Raw genomic sequence first — 22,006 nt, 5'->3', positions numbered from 1 at the left:
ATGCTTACCTTGGAGATCAAAAACATGAAAATATCTGAAAAACAATAAATTGTTCAGATATGGTGTTGCACATGGAAAATGCACACCAGTCTGGAAACAAATTGGTTATTGAATTTATCTAATTATACATACGTATGTGACATTATTCAATTTGTGCAAATAATTGTGATAATCGTGAATGCAAATTAGATGTTTGTCATTTACACATATTGTGCCTGATATTTGGCTTATGTATTTATACATTAACATGTGAGAGGTTGCAACATAAGGGCGTACCTTTTTCTTGACTTCCTCATGTAATAAACACAAAAATGTTTGAATAATCAGAAAACAGAGCTTGATTATTTTAAACAATTGCAACAATTACTTTTGGTCTCTACTAATATTCTGAATTAGTCTGAATAATAATGAAAAAAAAAATTTCCCTATCACTGTCTAAATCAAATAGCAATACAAGTTCTCCCAGTGGCACCCATGTAGATATCACTCGTCAACACCTCCTACTCTTTATGATCGCTTCAAGGGCCTTATCTTCTGTACAAGATGAAACTTGATTCATTTACATTTTCCCTTTTCAAAGCAACAAGTAGTAAAAGCCAGAAACTCTCCGAGACCTACATTTTTCACATGTTCCCTCTCAGTCATTCATGCCCTCTTACTTAAGTTAGACATAAGAAGTATATTTTCCAGAGGAAATAAATAACACTCTGAAGAAACTCCCCACAGATTTGTCTCTGACCATCTCACTACCTTTGCTTTGTTTAGCAACATGCTCTACATCTTTTCAGTGGAGGTATTACGTTTTTTATGGTGTTACAACATTTTCTGCATTATTGGTGCTTCCATAATACAAAAAACCAATAACATTAATGAGAATCAAATGTCAGCAGACATATTCTAGTAGCTATTCCAACCATTAATTTTATTACTCTCATAAGCTTATTCTTTTTGCTCCAAAGATTACATGTTGTTATTCTTAATCAAACTGTGAAAAAGGTCCATACCATTGAGCCGTAAAGTACCTCTTTGGCTCCTGGGGGAAATGATTTATCTTTTGTTTAAATAGGATTTTCACTTTGCGTATCCTGCCTGAAAGTTTATTTGCCATTTTAAAATAATGCACATAATTCATAGAGACAGAGAGCTAATAGCAGCAATTAACATTCAGTGTCAATTCATACAGATTAACTGATATAGACAGAAACAAAAATGAAAAAGTTTATGTAAACCTGCTGGGGTGAGGTGGGCTCCCTGCATACCAGACTTCTCAGTTCTGAAGTTCATATGGTGGCTAAAGCAAAAACAAGGTCCTATAGTTTTTTCTTTGTTGACAATGGAATTGAGGAGCTGAATTCTGTCTATTCATTACATTGACTCTGTTCACCAGTAAACTGCAGAAGGAAAATGCACCCCATCAAAAACAAGTTCTTCAGTTAGCATCTGTTGGCAGGCATCTCTGAAGTGAGTGGCGCTGTGCCTGGGGTGTCACTCATTATAAATGCTTTACCTGCCTTCTTCAGCACAGCAGGATTTTGAAATTAATCGTAGAAGGCTGCATTAACCACCCCTTCATGCAGCACCTTTCTCCTTCCATCAATATTTGTGATGCTACCTTTTTTCAGTCAGTCTCGCTCCCTGAAACACATTCACTGACCAATGTCAATCACGTATGTTTGATTTGTGTATCCAATGATGTATCGAAGGCTGTGTTGGCTTGATTATTTTATTGGTTCGCAAGACTATGTAATGATGTCTCAGAGACATATCCTGATTAGGAATGATACTTAAATTGCTTAATACTTCAAAGTTTTTAGTTTTAAAACACTTAAAATAGGAACCTTAGTCTTGTAAACCATCCTACACTAGTTACTGATGACGGGCTCACTCCAAAGGAGCACCAGTTGTACTCTTTCCATGTATAACAAATGTCAGTTTAAGATCATACAAACTTGACTACTAACTTTTGTTTTGAAAATGTGTTAGTAGGCCTAGAAATGAACAATAATGGAGGAAAAGCAGATCATAATGAATTTAAGGTAATACAGGATAACAGTGATATATTTTCAGTGATTAAATAACCTGACAAAACTATTGCATTCTTTTTCTAAGAGATGAAAAGTGCCAGGGATTTAATAAGCACTTAGGATCTGCTTGACATTCAAAAGGCTGACACATTCAAGCAAATCTTTGTCCTCATTGTCTTTCTATGACTAAATGGTGATAAAATGATCAGCCCAGAGTTGACTTCATAATATAAGGCTATAAAAGACCTTTACAGGGTCACTGAGTCCAGCACCTTATTGTTGTAAGCAAAACGTCAGAGAAGTCCTTTACCCAAAGTTATCGAGTTCCCATCTCCTAATAATTAGATGTGTTGTTCACTGTCCTTTAATTATAACCTCGGTGACACTGCAGAAAACTGATCCCTTCTTTGTTTACATTGCTTTAATTCATGGAAAAGTAGTACACGTTTGGGTGGAACATGCACAAGTTCCTCTCCTTCAGTTACTGTAATAAGCTCTCCTATTACTTACTGTAACAAGATGTAGTTAAAGTGTGTATTACAAGACCATAGGATTTCTGCTATAATTTGTGGGAACGGTGTATGCTCAGCAATTAGAATATTTTTGTAATAGGACACTGATTCATTGTAATACAGCTTTGTAAAGAAATACAAATAAGAAGACAAAAGAATGACTTTTTATTCTTTATATTAAATCATTTCTTCACAAATCACTGAAGCTTTTTACAAGACAAAGCCAGAAAAATGTCCTTGACCCCAGATATATAATATTCATCTTTAAAGGGAGACTGTCTTTCCAGGTGAGAGAAAGGTGTTGCTCAGAGAACCTCTGTCACACAGATAGGCATGACAGTCCTTGAAGAACTTCACTCCTCCTGGGCTAACATTAGGTAAAAGCAAGATTTAGGGTAGATAAGCAATTTTTGTTTGTCTATTTGATCTTCCTCTAAAAATGTGGTTTCTGACTGTAAGGGTAAATAGAGGTTTGAATTTAAGAAATCAGAGATTTCTAAAGGAAAGAAATGTTGTTTCCAATTTCAATGAGGCTGGCTTAGTAAGTGTGTTATATCCCGAGGACTTAACTGGCCTGGAGTAGCAGACTTGCAGTCTTCGACTGTGTGATGGAAATGACATAAAGCTTGACAACTGTGAGGTGCCTCAAAGTGACAAGAAGGGGACAGAGACAAAGATTTCCCACTTCTGGCCTCCATGATTTGGCGCTATTTCAGGGATTCCTCTAAAAGAAATTCAATGATCTGGCTTGTCTTCCAGTCATTATCACTTTGTTTTGAATTTCCCTCTTCCTTTTCTTTTTACTCAAGCTTAGCTGAATCTGGGGCGGGGCGGGGGGGATGATCCATCCCAGTATTAGCTTTTTATACAGTCAGCCACATTTATTCCTCATTTCAAACTTTCAGGCAGGTTTGATCACCTATTTCCCTACTTTCCAAAGTCTCTTCCTGAATTGTTCTTGCTGCTTTCCTTTCTCTCAACATCATTCTATGGCTACGTTTTCCATAGTATGTTAAACTCAGGCTCCTTCAGTGCTAACATGATTTTACCCATCTATTTGCAGGTCCGGTTCCCTTCGTCCCCTTCCACACACTTGCTCTGCTTCACTTAATCATCTCTCTCCTAATTGATCACTTCATCTCTTTGTGCCACCTGGTACTGGAAAGATCTCTTACTCTTTTCCACCAAACCTCCCCCGCAGAGAGCAAGGCCCATCTCTGCCTTTAGATGATTCTTTCACCTTCTCTTTTCACCCTGTCGCAAAAGTCACTAATTTCTCATAAACTGGTGCTTTCACTGGTCTGATTTGTGACTTTTTTAGAATACTGAAACATCCTTCTTGATTGAAAAACAGGCTTTGATGTTATAACTTTTGGTAGCAGATTTCTTTTTGATGGGCAATATGCTTAACACAAAACAAGACATCGCTTTGTTGCTGGGGTCTATTTTGATGGCAGCAGTTTTTTCTGCTTGACAGTTTGAGGCAGTGTGCTGTATTACAGCTGGTCCATCGTTTTGTTTCCTTCAATTTTGACATGATGAAAAACCACAAAAAATGGTGAGGTAATATAGAAAAAATTTTATTAGAAGATGTTGTTAATTAGATTTTTTATGTTTAAACATTTCTTTTTTGCAGACAGTGGAATATCCCCATCAGGTAGAACTGTGTATTAATCCATCACTCTGTGTCAGTTATAAAATATTATTGGTGAGGCTAAAACAATGGTTATTTTCAGAGCTGCACAGGACGCTCAGTCTGGGATTAAAATCAGAAAGTAAAACTATTGCTGGATACATGTACTAATAGCAGAGCAAACCACCTGTATCCCAGAGATTCTTTGATGCATTTTTGTGTTTTATGCTATCACGAGAGTTGCTGGTGTACAAGTCTGCAAGCAAGTTGAAGTAGGTTACAACCTTCAAAATAAAGATACTCAGAAGCTAGCTGTTACTTTTTGTTTCTCTTTCTTCTTAATTTATGTTATTCTATTGCAAATGGGCTGGATCTTAACTTATAGTTGGATAATATGAACGAATTACTAGAAAAGAAAAGCCGCATTAGGGAAGGGACTTCGTACCAAAGTGTGATTTCTTTGGGCAGTGAACAGTCCTTCCACTCCAGCGCCTCCCAAAGAGGTTGATACATGGTCTTGTCCCACTTATTGCCCTCTGGAGCAGGCAGGAGTCTCTGATTAGTCCAGTCAGATTTCTTTGATACTTCCTACTGGGTCATTTGGGGACCTGTGCTATGTGGCCAATGACAGGAGAAGTGCCTGGAAAGGAACTGCTCTTGATTGCATAGCAAAATGTTGGAAAGCCCAGCTGATGTCTAGTTTCACATATTCCATTACTATTGAATAGATTACCTTGTCTGTTTGCTACTCTTGATTTTTAGTCACTGTTACTGAGACAAATACTTCCCTCTTCCTCAAAGAAAGTAAGAAGCAAAGGAGGCACGAGCCCTTTGCTTTTGTTTATGCAAAAGTGTCATAACTTTCCTGTTGACATCTGTGTGTTTTTGCTGGCTGGATTCACATGTCCTTTACAGACCTGCTTAGTGTAGCAGTGAGCCCACGCCAATTACCCACTTACATTACTCAGAAAATGTCCATATAGTCTGTCCCCTTTTGCATCCCAAGTCTCCTGAAAAGATGTGAAATCATCAGATCAGAGAGCTGATGTTGACCACAAGTTCAAAACTACTATAGATTTTGCAGTCTGTCTGAGCACTCCAGTTTTCCACTTAACAACTGAAGGATAAGTAAAGCAAATCCACCAGAACCAAATAAATACTTCTTCATACAGTGTTTCATTGAGGTCTGTCAATGGCATACCCAAATTTTGAATTTTTTATCCTAAAATTGTCATGTAAAACACATACTTAACTGTCATATTTCATGATTCAGACCCTGCTCAATTACAGAGTATAATTCACTAGATTTTCAAGCAGGCTAATAATGTAAAAGAGGTCCATATAAAAATTAACAATACTACCTGTATTACAGGTCAAATTCTTCAACCTATAATTGTCTGCCTTCCCAGTCCTTATTACGTACTTTGTGCATTTCCTTTCAGTTTTAAGTAGATAAGTATATGGTTATAAGCAGATAATGGCTTTTAAAAATATATTTTAGCACTTAATTTCATTGATGGCGAAAGATAATCCTGTAATGTATTTTCACAGCAATGTTAAAATCTCTTAAATGTTTTATACCATAATGGAAGACTTTGTAAAAATATAAATGTACATTTAAGCTACAAATATTTGGACTAGTATTTTATGTTTTCTTTCATTTTTAAATGCAGTTCACACTATATGAATTCATATTACATTTTGTCCTGGTTTCAGCTAGGATAGAGTTAATTTTCTTCTTGGTAGTCTGTATGGGGCTGTGTTTTGGGTTTAGGATGAGAACAATGATGTCAATGATACACTGATGTTTTGGTTCTTGCTAAGTAGTTGCTAAGTGGCGCTCACACTGGTCAAGGACTTTTCAGCTTCCCATGCTCTGCCGGGTGCACAAGAAGCTGGGAGGGGGCACAGCCGGGGGGGCTGGCCCAGACTGGCCCAAGGGCTATTCCATACCACATGACATTATGCTCAGTATATGAGCAGGGGGAGTTGGCTGGGGGAGGGGCAACGATCGCTAATTGGGGGACATGCTGGGCATCAGTTGGCAGGTGGTGAGCAATTATACAGTGTATCGCTTGCTTTGTATTACTATTGTACTATTATTGTTATTATTGTTATTACTAATATTACTACTGTTCTATTTTTATTTTACTTTAGTTATTAATCTGTTCTTATCTCAACCCACAAGTTTTCCCCTTTTGCCCTTCTGATTCTCTCCCCCATCCCACCGGTGGGGGAGTGAGCGAGTGGCTGCGTGGTGCTTAGTTGCTAGCTGGGGTTAAACCACGACACATTTATATTCTGACAGACTTGCTGCAATGTTGTTTGGGAACTAATCTTGAGAGACAAGCTTGTAGTTATTGGGTATGTACCCAAAAAGTACAGATGCACTATATAAATATTCACGATGGTCAGTTAATAAACAAAGAACATGAGAATAACTGTGCTGGATCAGACCAAGATGATGGATAAAACAGGACACCAAGTGAAAAATTATAAAAACAGGACAAGTGAGTAGTGATGCTTCTCCCAAGCATTGCAACAGACTGATTATTTGCAACTTGGGGAGTTCATAAGCATTGTGTATTCTGTGACCCTATAGATCTTTCTTCCATGAACTTCTCCAGTTTGTCCTTCAACCTATGCAAACTTTAACTTTCACAAAACCCTTTTGCAAGTAGTGCTTAGCCTTAATACATGCTGCATGAAAAAACACCTCATTTTGTTTATTTTGAACCAACCATCATCTGATGTCACTACTTCTGCTATTGAGAGAGACAATGAACAACTGATGCCTGTTCACCCTTCCCATGCCACTCCCCATTTTTTATGACTTTATCATATATCCCCTCAATTGTCTGTTTTCCAAGCTGAAGTTTCCTAGTCTGTGTAATTGTTTCTCCCATGGAAGTCATTCATACCTTTGATCATCTTTATTGCTCTTCTCTTGATCTGCTACAGCTCTTCCATATCCTTTTTTGAGGTGAGAGGATCAGGACTGCACAGAACATTCATTATGTGGGGACAAAGCAGCACCCTGATAATCAGAAGAAATATTTCTCAAATAGTTTTAGTGTTTACATTTATTAAAACATTTCATTCTCTCAATTACTTATTACAACCAGGATTTGAAATTCAAGATTGACTAATGAATACTGCTTTTGGCATAGCAAATTCAAGTTTGTTTTTAAGTGATACAGCTCCAGGCAAGCATATGTTTGCAAGCTGAGTTTGACTGTGCTGAAACCAGACAACAGAGATCCAGTTCTACCTTTAAATGTTTAGATAATAATGAGTCATGTTAATATAGCCTGTCTAGAACAGTTCAACTCCAGCTCACTAAAGAATTTGTTATAAAATATATTAAACAGGGGCATAGGCACAAATGAGTCATAGATGTTAACAGACCAGAGCAGTCCAACATACTAACAAGCAATGCAAGTGAGATGTGTCTTCCTAAAGGTGTCTGTGCTCTGGTGATAGCCCAGCTGGGACCACTTGTCATATGGTAAAAAACTACAAGGCATACAGTGAAAGAGCATGCCCTGAAAAAGGACGACAGCCCTGTCCATTTCTCATATTTTGCTGAAGTTATTAAAAAAATGATTTAGTGGAATTTCATCCCAGACATCTGACAGGCCATTTATGAATGTAGACAGGGAATAAACTGGCCTGAATCAGCTCTTTCTGTATGTAAGTAGTGGGAGAATTAGACTTTATTTTTCATTGAACTTGCTATAATTCTATTAGAATTATAACTTACAAGCACATTTTACCCTTTTTTGGTGCTATAATTATAACTCTGTTTCAGTTTTTTATTTAACGAACAGGGATTTCTCCTATAAATTTCAATATTCTTTTAAAATTAAATATTTCATCAGGTTATTTTAAACATGGTACTTTAATCAATTTAGTCAATTCATTCTTGGTCATAGTATCACATGACCTACTCAGCAGTACAGAGAAGTTTCAACAGATAGGCATGTCTTTCTTGAATAAAACCAATTGCTGCTTATATTTTACAAGAGTGTTTTTACTTTAGGCATTATTGTGTATCTTAGATTAATTACTGGATTGTTTTGCAAAATTAAAGCTATGGCAAGTTTTATTTTACTATTTTCCTTTAATTATGCATAAGTTTTAGTTCCATAACAAGCTTAAAAATTCATTCAGGGACTCCAAAGTGAATACATATTTTAATAAGAATTCATTCATTTCTATGCATTAGTTAGAAAATTAAAGCAATGAGAAAAAATGTTGTCGGTTCAACCTTATGACTGAAAATTTGAATAACACAATGTGAAGATGCTTGAGGTTCACATTTCCTATCATATGAATTTCTAATTTGGAGTATTTGTGTCCTTTGTCACACTGCTGTGACAACTAAAATATTTCTCCCAACCTGTGCATTCAGTAAGAAATAAATTAATTAAACAATACAACAAAAGCTTGAATTTCCTTATTTCAGATCTGTGAATTAACCAGACACAACAATCTCAGTATAAGAGACCATATACTGTGCCCGAGAAAACTTTACCAAATTGGCACATTTATTCAAAAATATCTAGAGTCAACTAACAAGTTTTCTCCAAATAAAAGTTTAATGAAAAATTATGGAAAGACTCTTGAAATCACTCTGAAACTCCAGAATACATTATCGCTTACAATTTTTAAATGTGTAATGGAGATTTATACATCTTCTATGCAGTAGTTTCTTTCTTGCTGAACAGGTTTGTGTTGCCATAAGTACTCCACCCATGCATATATGAAAGATTAGCAATGAAAAGAATTGTTGAAAAATATAAGCTAGGAGTGAATTAGTAACTGTATGTCGTACAAGTCCACTTTGCTTTGGGAGGAAACAATGGAAAATATTCTGCACTGAATCAGCAAAAAAGTACTGAATTTTTCCCATGCGCTTTGAGGATGGGGTTAGTGTTATACAGAGTTCAGTAGTCACATTACACTCCTCTCAGGCATGTCTGGCCTTTGAAGATAGACATAAATTTGACTAAATGGAGTCAGGAATAAGTTTCCTTCCCAACTCGCGTAAAAGTTGCATCTGTTTAAAGGAACGTAAATAACACTGCAGTAAGAGGAGCTGCTGAATGTATTGCAAGCAGATTTTGCAAGATACGGGAATTGTGCTGGAAAAGCTTGTGATAAGACAGGACCTACACAGAGGGTTGTTCCCGGGGAAGAGCTGATAACAGTTGCTGGCTGCACGTGACACATGGGGTCAACAAAGAGAGAGGCCGCCTGGACGTGCTCCAAAACCTGAGACATCACCACGAGGTAACAGGCTGAGAGGGGGGCCAAAAGGGTGAGCAAGCCTTTGCTCATCACATGTGACTTGACAGGTCTGGACAGGCTGTAGATGAATCCTTCGAAACTGTAATTCCTTGTTAAGGAATGAACAAGTGATAATGAATGTATGGGAGATACTTTGTTGAAATCATGCATCTTTTCCTTGCAATCAGTTCGCTGCAGTGTGTCCCAGGAAAGGGCTAACCACAATCCAGTTTTATCTAGTGCATGACTAGACAACATCTCTTGAAGTTACCCAGCTATGTATAGCATGAGGGCCATGAGGATATTTACAATTAATTCTGTAGCACAGAAGCACAGCAATAATTATATGATATACTGATATTGCACATAAGGCCCAATGCCAAAGTTACGTTTCATGCAGTCCAGCTATGATCATCCAATAGCAGGAATATGAGCAGTGCCAACACCATGACAGAAGAATATAAGAGATTAGCTGAAGTGGGGCAATAAAAAAGCTTCTTCAAAGGTCTGTAGCCCACAGTGTAGCCCCCACATTTATGGATCCCTGTTTTGTGTCACAGCCGAGGTGACAGCACTGTGATGTCTACTGGAAGAAAACCAGAGCTGATCAGGCCTTTGAACTGTTCTATCCTGTGAAGCTGGCCTGTGGGAAAGCGATTTTTTTTATCAAGAGTTAATGATGCCTTTTAATTATAAAATTAAAATATTGCCCCATAAAATATTTGTTATTGTGCCCCTTTTTGTTTTCCTCTAACTATTACCCTATAGTGATTGATGATCACCTGTCTTACTCTGCTATTACTTCTTCAAGAAGGGATCATTTCAAGTAACAGCAAAGATTCCTATAGTCAGCAATCACAGCAATTTATATGAAACTAAATAGAAGAGCTTTATTGCCTTCTGGTTGATATAGCTAGTGCACAATCTGTAATAAAGCTTTAGTCAAATGAGGCTCAACTAGCCCTCTCATTAGAAAGGAGCACTTGATGAGTGAAGTTCATTTGCTCTTTCTTTACTTTGTGATCTGTGTTGGATAAATCCTCGAGACTCCATGGGCCCTGACCCCTCTGTTCCACTCTTTTATTTATAGTCTCCATGAAAGTACCTCCCACCTCAGGACATGCTCCATCAATGGAGAACTCTGGCCAGCGTGATGATGGGACTTGACTCTGCACCACTGCAGCCAGTGTGGGTTTGGCAGCTGACTTCAGCAGAGCTAGGAACAGTTCCCTAACCACTAGAAGTAGGAGAAACGTGCTCATGTAACACAAGTTGTGTAAAGGGTGCTAATGTTCATTTTTTAGCCATTTCACCAGCAATAGACTACACAATCCTTAAATTCAACACCAAATCTTCCTGTAGTATGTAGGGACAAAGCTTAAGATCTTATGTGAGGATCCTGAAGAACCGGGGAGCAACCTAAACTGACTACTTAGCAGTATTCAGGAGGGAAATTTAGCAGTTAATCCGTGGCTGTAAAGAGGATTAAGAAGCCATCTATTAGCTGTTTGAATCTCCTGTTTGAGCTAGATGCTTAAATCAGTCCTTTCTCATAAAACATGGGAAGATAGAGTTTAATTCAGCCATCTGTAGTACTCAGGCTTACTCTATTTATGGGGCACATGCATTTAAATTCATCTTTTGCCTCATTTCTGCACTACTCATGGGAGTGTCCAAGGTCATTAGGTATTAACCATCTGCAGAGAGAAGTTAAGAACAACTCTCCAGGAGCCTGTTGGTTTTCCCACTAGGCTGGGAGTTGGGAGGCTCAGCTTTGAATCCCCATTCCAAAGAACACAATGTAACATGTTTAATGTTTATTGGTAAATGGAGACTACCCACTTCTCCTCCAAATCTGTGTTTAGTGTGCCAAGAAATCTCTTATAGGGACCTCAAATAGGACCTTACAGAGACAACTCGGGGTTTCTCAGGGCTGGATCTTGTCCTAATAACTTGCCTTTCCATATCCAGACTAGCTTTCCTCAAACCCCAGTGACAATGGCAGGGGTGCAAATAACTTTTCATCACATATATTGTTAGATTTAAAACACTGTAGGCTGAATACTTTAAAAATATTGACCTATATACGATCATTTATTATTACTAAGTGATTTCCAATGCCCTGTGGCTATCAAGGCTCTTGTACTGTTGCTGCTGCTTCACAAACTGATGGATAAACACAGACCTCAGCAGGAGTGCTTACAGTGTAATCTGAACCAGAGTGCAACTAAACAATACAAGGAAAAGAAAGCAATAGCACAGCTATGCTGTTTCTGCTGTTCGAGTTAGTGCATCAAGCCTGGTGGAAGGCAGTGAACATGAGAAGAGAAGGGGAAGGACAGTGACAATGAGAAAAATGCGCTCCTATTGTCGTTTTGTTGGCTATCACACAGCTCAGCATGACCCAGTACTTCTAAGAGATTTAAAATGTCTGAATCTTATTTTGTTTTCTATTCCATCATGTCTTTATGAGCATGTAGTCCTGTCCCTAGAGGAAAATCCTGCACTGATTACAGCTCATGTGTCAGCTGAGACACTGTCCAGGACTTCTGAAATTACTGTCTAAACCCTAGGGAGCTTCCTTTGGAGAGAAGATTCCTCCAGTGTGTCTCCCCATACCTCCAGGAGAACTCAGGCCTGACCTTAGCAATTCATATAAACAGGACATATGGAAATATGTGCCTTTTTAACCTTTTGCCCTCCAGTGCACAATGTAATGAATGCCATGAGAAGGATGGATTTGTCTACATTAAAACTTGGAATTGACCCGGAAGGGCAGGTTTCACTTGGGCCACGCCACATGAACTGCTTTTCCCTGTCTCTATCTTATCTAGAAAGCAGTCTCATCTCCTCTTCTCAACTTTGCTCCTCGTGAAAGATAGAAACAGAAGTGGGTGTATGTGTAGAAGGGAAGGGAGTGAAGAAGTCTGGAAAAGGAAGTGATGGATTGCTGAGGGTGGATTTCCTACGTTTTAGGTGTGTCCTTGCAATGAGTCCTGTGACCCCTGCAGCATACAGCTGAGCAAGGACAATAGACACTAAAATTCATTGGTGCTTCTAAGCTCAGACTGGATGGTTATTAGAGAGGGAGGAGAGCAAGCTAATGGTTTTTATTAATACAGATACATATAGCAAGTCTGTGTTTGAGAATTTATCAGAAGTGTCAGTAAAAACTTATTTTTGCTGGTCATATGAAATATGGGGTTCCTTAGGCAGAATTTATTTTCTGTACTCCCCTCCTTCTGTCTGTTGATCGATTATTTGTGAATAATTTTAAGCATCTACAAATATTTGGTACTATTATGTTTTTATGGTCGGTTTTCATTCAGCTGAATCTGGAATCAGTGTGCTCAGCATTAATACTTTTAGATAAAGAAAGTTGCATCTTAGGTACACTAGCAAGTAACTTACTTACAGCTACAGCCAGAAAAGGATGTAAGGAGATAATTGATACTGTAGGTATATGCGCAGGATCTCCAAAGCCTCCGTCACTTGCTGTCTCCACTGGCAGTAGCTGCATTCCTCCATCATTACGTTACCACCAGTAAAGACCCATCAGCACCTAAAAGCCTGATACGAGGACTGCCTGTAATGCCAGTGAGCTTTTGTCATACCTGTGCCTCCTGCTCTTTGCCAGACTGGGAACATGGACCCAGGGATGGCTTTAGGCTTAGGCAAAACAGTAAACCGCCTAGGTCAGTAAGCTGCCAAATAATCACAGTGCTGGTGGAGGCACTACTGCGGCAGCAGCTTTGCGTAGGCGCCAGGGAAAGGGCATCAGCTTTTCCAGAGGCTGGGATGGCTTGAGTGGCCAGTCCCTGCCTTTTGCTTGGAACATTTCATATTGCTGCTCCAGCTGACCTGATGATAGCTCAAAAGGAGAGCAATTGCCTATCTCTTTTCCCCAGGAGCCATTAAGCTTTAACTCCTGAATTCCAGGATCCTTTTCCAGCTTTTCTGTGGGTAAGAGAGAGACATAAAGACTCCAAGAAAATATATTAGTCATGGGTATATCAGAAACATTGACAAGCTCAGTTTTATGGGGAAATATCAGATAGCAATTAAGAACCAGTTAGGAGATTGTGTGACATTTATGTAGGGTACCAGTAATGAGCAAAAGGCCCGTAAAGGGGTGGTAAGAAGAACTGCAGAAGAAACTTTACAACTAACTCAGGGGATGAAGAATATTGTAGGAAAGTGCTTTCACTGTGTGGTAGGATCTTTTTACCTTTAGAGTCCTTTTTGTACTGTTAGACAAACAGGAGGCCAAGAGTCTGGTAATGTTCACCATGACTTGGTAGAGAAGATGGAGCAGATAGAAATATTCATTGATATATGAGATAACAAACAGTGCCTTGAGCATGCAACTGAGATGACAAAAGACAGACCAGCTAAATAATTTTGGTGGATTTCAAGCTCATGGCCACATGGAGAGAAGACTGAGGATAGTACTGAGATCAATTAATTATTACCAGTGTTGAGTAAAATTTGTCCTTCACAGATAGAGGTCTGGGCGGAGGTAAGTTGGAAAGCAAACAATGTCTCATGTTTGTAGAGCAAAGACTACATTGCCAGAAGTAATCTGAGACTATAGATATATAGACATATAGATGTACAATAGACTATATTGTACATTTTTTACTTACGATATTCTACATATAATGCAAAAAAAAGCAAGTTTTCACATGTTCTAAATGTCTGGTGTTAAATGTATTTGTCCTACATACCATTTTCTTCTTTGTGCCCTAAATAAATATAACTCTAAAGAAATAAAACATGTTGCTGTAGAATAAGCAACAGTGTGGTCATTTTAAAAAATAGTTTTTACTAATACTACTATTTTTTAGAAAAAAAATCATTATTCTGGAATTACTGAGCTATTAAATTTTAAATAAAAGAACATTGGTCTTTTTTTTTCTCACGTCTTGTATCGACAATATTTCTGAATGTATGTACACATATAAATATTTAGAAGGACATATATTTCAAAATTAGCTGAAGGTTTATTTTAGCATTTCCTCAGTTGTGAATGAAACCTCATTTCCAGAAGACTATTGTTTGTTCAAAGTTGGGGAAAACATGATGATGCACTTGAAAAAATTCACACTGCAAGAAAAAAAATGGAAAAAGCAAACAGAATTTCGATATTTATATCAAGACATAGGTTTAATAAAGATTCTTTTAATAGAGAATGAGCTTGTATTTGTTTCTTACACAGAAAGGTGGTAGTCTTTTACGGTAGCATGGATTAAAGCAAGGCTTTTAAAAATATGAAGTGAGAACTCACTAAACTTATTTTAAAATGAAATAAAATATTAAAATAAATTAAATTAAAATTAATAGTTGAGGTCAATATGTTAAAGAAATTATATCACTAACTTGCAGTAAATAGTCCAATTTGCAATTAACTCCCCTTGGGCCACTCTGCTTGATAGTCAAAACCACATATGCCTGTGAATGTATTTATGAGAAAACAATGTGTCTGTCCCAATATTATCTTTAAATGGAGCAACAGCAATTAATCTCATTCCTTTGCCATGAGTTGTACCATGAAAATTTTCAATCCACATAGCTGAGTTTTACACTTTTTCTGTTCCATTCACTGCCGCTTCTTTCAATACAAGATCATTTCGGAAGATTGCTGTATGTTCATTGGTGCAATGTTTACTTTATGTATTTCTCTGGGGAGAGCAAAGTTTTTATTATTTTGCTGGTGTCTTTATGGGTAATAACTACTGATAATACAGCAGCACGCTCTCTAAAATGTCTCTTCCCATTTAATGCTTTGCAGTCTCTCCACAGTTTTTTAGCAGGGTAAGTTTGCTAACTTTTCTCAGCCATTATATCTCTTACAAGGCTTTGAAGCATATGGGACAGTCTTCTAGCTCCTGTTTGAAGGCATGTAAACACTCAAAACGGTCAGTGCTTTTGCATGGTCAACATCATACATCCTTATGGGATGACCTTGTTATTTCTGTTCTTTCCATGGCTTATAGGATTTTGATGGTGTTTTTGTAGGCAAACTGAAAGGCCAGTGCCACATCCCTTGTTCTGGACCCTATCTGTCCAGCTTGGGTGATCACAGTGTCATGCTGGCACCACCACTGCCATTGGAGTAGCTGCAGGACCATGGGAACAAGCTTTTCCACCACATCAAGGTCAGGCACTCACTAAACGTTTGTGTTGTCTTGTTTTGGGAGAGTTGTGTTGTTGTTTCTAATATCAGTAAGTTACTTTTGAACTTGAACAGCTTACTATTAAAGCTCATGGGTAGATCACAGAAAAGTCACTAACTCATAGCTATTTATATAATAAATGTATACAGAGGAGGGGCAGATAGGCATAGACTAGCACAAGCAAATGAAGTAGTGTGCAGACACAATGAGATGCATGCATATCGCAGCGGGTTTTATTGGAAAAGAAGCAGAGGACCCAGTGGTGATAAACATGAAGACATACTGCATGTTTTCTCACTTGTGTGTTCCCAGACCTCAAATGAATTATCACTAGATCAGGTTCATTTGTTTGTTTCACTTTTATACCCAAGCAGACAAAATAAAGAGGGCAACTGTTTTGAACAAAGAAAGAATGGTTAAAAATGCCAGGTTAATGCATTGTTCGTGAAAGTACAGTGAAAGCAGTCCTAAAGACAGACGTTACTGGATCTTCACATAGGCACGCTGGTAATTGTAATACTGATTGATGGGCAGCCATTAAACTCGATACGAGGTTACTTACTGGTTTGTGGCTGTTCGTTCATAAATAGCATCCTTCTCCTGAAACTTCTTTGAAACATCTCACAGGGTAGGAATGTCTGTAGCCAGTTCTACAGGGAGGGAAACCAAAGTACAGAGCTGTGAAGTGGCTTGTCTAAGGAAGCGGACTCTGCTGGAAGGGCGCAGAAGAAGATTCAGATCACCTGGGTCCTAGTATAGCCTTCGACCTTGGCTGTTTTCTCTTTCTTAAAATATTGGATAAAGATTAACTCAAGACAAATGATTTGATTGTTATTTATGTCATAGTCATCATTAAGACTTATTTTTCTGAGAGTGCCACAAAGAGAAGCCCTGCTGTAGAGTTTGCTGGGGATCTGGAGCATTAGCTGGGTTACTGAGGAAGGCATTTAAAAAGCCAACATCAAGGAAATAGTGGTATGGTTTTATAGTCAGCATCTCTTTCAGGGCTTACTTCTCCACCCCTAGTATGCAGTACTGTCTCTTCAGGAAATGCTATTCCTCCTCTTGGGTTTTCTGTCTTGAGAATGCTCAGGCAAGTCCCTTTTGTGGTTGTATTGTGGTTCAGTTGCCAGGGTTGCTCTACCAAAAGACTGACAACAAAGTGATGTTGCTGTGGCAGTTGCTGTGTGCCCAAAAGCCCTGGTAAAGGGAAAAAGCAGCAGCTCCTCTTTGAATCCAGCTGCACATTGGGTCCTGCCTTGTCTGATGATAGGGGTAAGGCAGTTGTAGGAAATCACTGTGCTCTCCGCCAGAGCACCCTGATGCTTCACCTCTCTCACATATGTGTTCAAAGCAGCGTGGGTTTGGTACCATTTGCAGGGCCAGGAAAACTGTCTACCGGAGCTGGAGTCCCTGCTGAGCCTGGGAGTCACCTCTGGCAAGGGATCCAAATAGGAAAGAAAAATTTGACATCCAGGGTCCCACTTCAAGGCGTAAGAAAGCATGCTGTGCCTGCCTGCACTCAAACCATGGATGGTAACAGGGAATTTGTTTTCTTTTATTCCTTCCACCTCCCAGCCCATCCTCCGATGAAGGAGAAAGGAAGGGGCACAAAATATTCATTCTCTGGGCTTATGATCCCAATCCTAAAACTTGGTGTCTGCAAGCAACCTTGCTTAGACCAAGAAACAGATCTAGAATTAACCAATTTATTTTGCATATATTCCAGATGCTTTACACAAAGTCTATTTTTATGTTTATTCAGTGTGAATGTGGTTGAGATATATGACATTGTATGTACAACTAGGAAACTTGTAAAAGTGCCTAAATAATGTAACATGCATAACATTACAGGGAAGTCTGCACTGTGCAATAGAGAAGCAATCCCTGGACTAGTACTGAGCTAGCACTGTTAACTGCATTAGTGGCACATTGTGTTCAGACTAATTAGCTGAAAAGCTGCTATACCATTTCAAAACCTTACTAGTGTTTCTTCGTGGTGCTATTACATGCCTACGAACACATGTGTTATCAGTACACACACTGCGTGGCATCACACAGGTGTTCTCCTAAGTAGGTTTGTTCTTAAAATTTTAAACAATACAGTGTCCTTGTGCTGAACAGACTTTGTGGAACATTCTGATCCAAAGAAATATTGACTTCTATCAGGATTGATTCATTATTCTGTAGCCTAGGTACAGAATACTTTAAATGACTAACATCAGTAATTATTTCTGATGGCAGATGATGGGCATTTCAGGTGTCCTATTTTCACCATGTAAGGAGAATGCTGAGAAGCAAGATTTTGGCCTTTTAGAACTGTGCAATTATTTGTTACTTATGAATAAAGCAGTACTGATGACAAGATAGTAGATATTTTTTGACATGTTTGTCTGAATGTCAAATGTGACCTTGTTTTGATTTCAGTTTCATTTCTATATTTGTCAAGGATGATAAATTCATCCAACTCAGATTATCCAACTCAGGTCTCTGCAACTAGGAAAGCTTTGGTTTCAAGGTGCTATAGAGCTGCAAAGTTTTGTTTGTTTGCATTTTACACAAGCTTTTTGTTTGTTTGAAACAATAACTTGCCCCTGCCCTTCCTCTTCATTGCAGCCTTTCCTTATCTATCCATTCCTTCTTCAGCCACTAATAAATATTTGAATGACTGCAATTCTTCAATGGTTTCCATTGACTTTGGGCCCCAAAGTGAAGGGAGGAATGAATGGGCTTACATCAGCATGATGATTTGGGTGGAAGCAAGTCAGCAGGGACTTCTGGGTCATCTTGCAGCTCAGCTGCACACCCACACCAGCTGTACCCAAAATGGGACAATGGGCATCTGGGACATGCTATCACATCCTGACTTCTTCTGCCTCTCAGCTGCTCAGGCTTCATTATGTGTGTTCCGTGGTCTTCAGCCACATGGAAATTTTCAAAAGTCAGCAGCAGAATCTGTGTCTTACTGCCTAATGAGTAAATCTGGATAGTTTTCTAAGCATTTGTAATGGTACTTTCATATTTAAAACATTGATCTAGAAAGAATGACAGATGGTATTTGCTGTGAACTCGGAGGGCGTAGGTGACGCATCCTTCCTAACATCCACTTATAACTTCCAATCTTATAGAAAGTTAGATAGATAATAGATCCAATAGTAGGGGATGTTTTCTTGATAAATTAAAGTAGCTAGCATAAGACTAGGTCCTAGGCAATGTGCTGCAGGTGACCCTGCTTGAGCGTTGTTGGACTAGGCAATTTCCAGAGGTCCCTTCCCATCTCAACCATTCTGTGCTTCTGTAACTAGAAAAAGATTCTGCTTTTCATGTATTTATTATTTGGGCACTTTTTTCTTTCCTTCCCTCTTCTTTTTCACTCACACTTTTAATAACTTGCTTATTAATAACTAAAAATATTTATTAATGACATTCAAATAATTCTTTGATATCTTCCCTGAGACAATGCTTGTCTTCTAGAGAAGCCAAGCTGAAATATATATAGACATACATGCTAGTTACATGGCATGATCTACAATCTCCATTATAGGGATATCACTGATTTAAGTACTGACTCAATTTTATTTTTATATTCTTATAGTATTAGGCCAGTAATGGTAGGAACACCAAAAACACCAAACATCTTCTCCTCATCATATGAGCCTTATTGTCCTCATGGGATATTAAATGTAAGGTGGATCCTGTCATGTAATGTCTCTGGGGTTTCACTGTGTGACCCACAAATATAAAGACAGCATCCATAAAATATATAAATAACAGTTATGTTTATCTTCTAGCTAAGTGGGAATAATAAGGCTGTGTGTGAATACATTATTGTTTTCCTCTGTTGAAATGTGACCTTTGATCTGTGGTAACTAATCCCACATGAACAGCACAGTGCAAACATATCATGAAGGATGGTGTAAAGTTTCTACCTCCTACTGCTTTGATGCCTGCAAAGCCCCTTATTTGCCTGCGCAAATATTTTTTTCCTGTTTCATGTATTTGCTCTGGCATGTGTTTTGCATATTTTTGGTAGCAATTTGGCTCCTTGTCCTTATGCTTTAGCAAGGATATTCAGAGCTTATTTAGGGCAGGTAAACAGGTGTAAAACCACTAATCTCAAAACATTTTATACCAAGTTGCTGTACACAGTCCTGGAGGGTCCGCCGGGCTCCTCAGCATCTGCTTGGCTGAGCAGACCTCCGGGCCTTGCTGTGATCACCTGCTTGGCACAGACTCCTGCCTGCTGCAGACTTAAGGATACTCAAGCCCACCAGATTAAGCTGGACTCAGTTCCCAAATTCTTGTTCTTTCTCACGGCCTCAATCTCAAAGGTTTTCAAGCTGTATAGCTCATCTTTCCAAGGAAAAACTTGATTTGAGTCACAGAAGACAGAAGTATATTTTTGGCAAGGGTTCAAAACCTCATCAGTCTTTATCAAGCATAAGAAACTGCTACATATCCAGACAAAATAACAGCCGGCTGCATGTGCTTTCCTGCCTTAGCTGATTGCTGCACAGTTACTTAGGTCGAAGACCCCAGCAGATATAAAACCACTTCCCTCTCTCTATGTTACAAACCTTTCCCAAAACACAGACCCCACTCTCATTCCAGCCACAGACATTATGCTCTCTCTCACCCTCAGTTACCAGTGAGACACTATCAGTATAATCATCGTCTACTCCTTCTACAGTCACACTCCAGAATCAGTCTTCTCAGAAACCTCCCCCAGGTAAATGCATTTAGTTCCCTCCCCTTTGCTAGGGCTGAAACTAGAGAAATGTGTGTATCCCACGCAGAAGCCAAATCTTTAAAGGAAGTATTTTTTGGCTTCTTACAAATAAAAACATTAGCAGAATGTAAAGAAAAAAACCCCATAATTTCCCCTGAGGAGAAATATAGTCAAAGGAGCCACACGTGAGCCTGGTAGTCATGTTGCTAAATGTAACTTTGGAAAACAATTAGACAGGCACAACACTCAAACATGAGAAGAATGGGATCATTTTTTAAAATTGTCAAATACACAAAATGCAAAAGATGCTTTAATTTTAATCTAATAAACTTTTCTGGAGGTGCTGTATTGGAAGCACAGATTTATTTTAGTTCCAGTGGAAAAAAAAGCATTATGTCAGTTTTACTTAGAAAGACACTCCCTAATTTATCATACCATAACCAAACTAAGCTTGAGAACTACTAATCAGTAGGTGTCTATTATATGGAAAAGCATTAGCCTTAGCATGTACAATGCCTTCGGCATTCAACAGGGCATATGCTGGAAATAAGAATTCCTTTGTCATTTGGCCAGGAAAGCAATTATCTTCATAGTTCATGATTTGTATAATAATCAGTTAAAATGAGGTGTGTCATCTGCAGAAGCTCATGAAAAAAATAATGTTCTGGTTCTTATTTAGCAGCTTTAACTTCTTAAATACTTGCAAAGTTCCTGAAAACACTGGCTGCCTATTCATATAACCCAGTTTCTCTTTCTGCAATGTGTCTTGGGCATAGTGATCACAAAATGAGTTTTCATTTCTTGGAGAAGTAAGGAGGGGGGACAGCAGAACTGCTACCTCAGACTTCCAGAGGGCAGACTTTGGCCTGTATAGGATCCTGGTTGACAGAGTCCCTTGGGAGGCAGTCCTGAAGGGCAAAGGAGTCCAGGAAGGCTGGACATTCTTCAAGAAGGAAATCTTAAAGGTGCAGGAGCAGGCCATCCCCGTGTGCCGAAAGATGAGCTGGCAGGGGAGAAGACCGGCCTGGCTAAAGAGAGAGCTTTGGCTGGAACTCAGGAAAAAATGTAGAGCTTACAAACTTTGGAAGAAGGGTCAGGCAACTCAGGAGGACTACAGGGATGTCATGAGGTTATGCAGGGAGAAAACTAGAAGGGCCAAAGCCCAACTAGAACTAGATCTTGCTACTGCCATAAAAGACAATAAAAAAGGTTTCTATAAATACATTAGCAACAAAAGGAGAGCTAAGGAGAATCTGTATCCTTTATTGGATGTGGGGGGAAACATAGTGACAAAGGATGAGGAAAAGGATGAGGTACTTAATGCCTTCTTTGCCTCAGTCTTTAATAGTCAGACCAGTTGTTCTCGGGTACCCAGCCCCCTGAGCTGGAATACATAGACAGGGAGCAGAATGAAGCCCCCGTAATCCAAGGGGAAATCGTTAGCGACCTGCTACACCACGTAGACACACACAAGTCTATGGAGCCAGATGGGATCCACCTACGGGTCCTGAGGGAGCTGGCAGAAGTGCTCACCAAGCCACTTTCCATCATCTAGCAGCAGTCCTGGCTAACCAGGGAGGTCCCAGTTGACTGGAGGTTAGCAAATGTGACACCCATCTATAAGAAGGGACAGAAGGAGT

The sequence above is a fragment of the Platalea leucorodia genome (assembly GCF_965183815.1).
Source record: "Platalea leucorodia genome assembly, chromosome: 1".
NCBI lineage: Eukaryota > Metazoa > Chordata > Aves > Pelecaniformes > Threskiornithidae > Platalea > Platalea leucorodia.
This window is presented reverse-complemented; position numbering follows the sequence as displayed.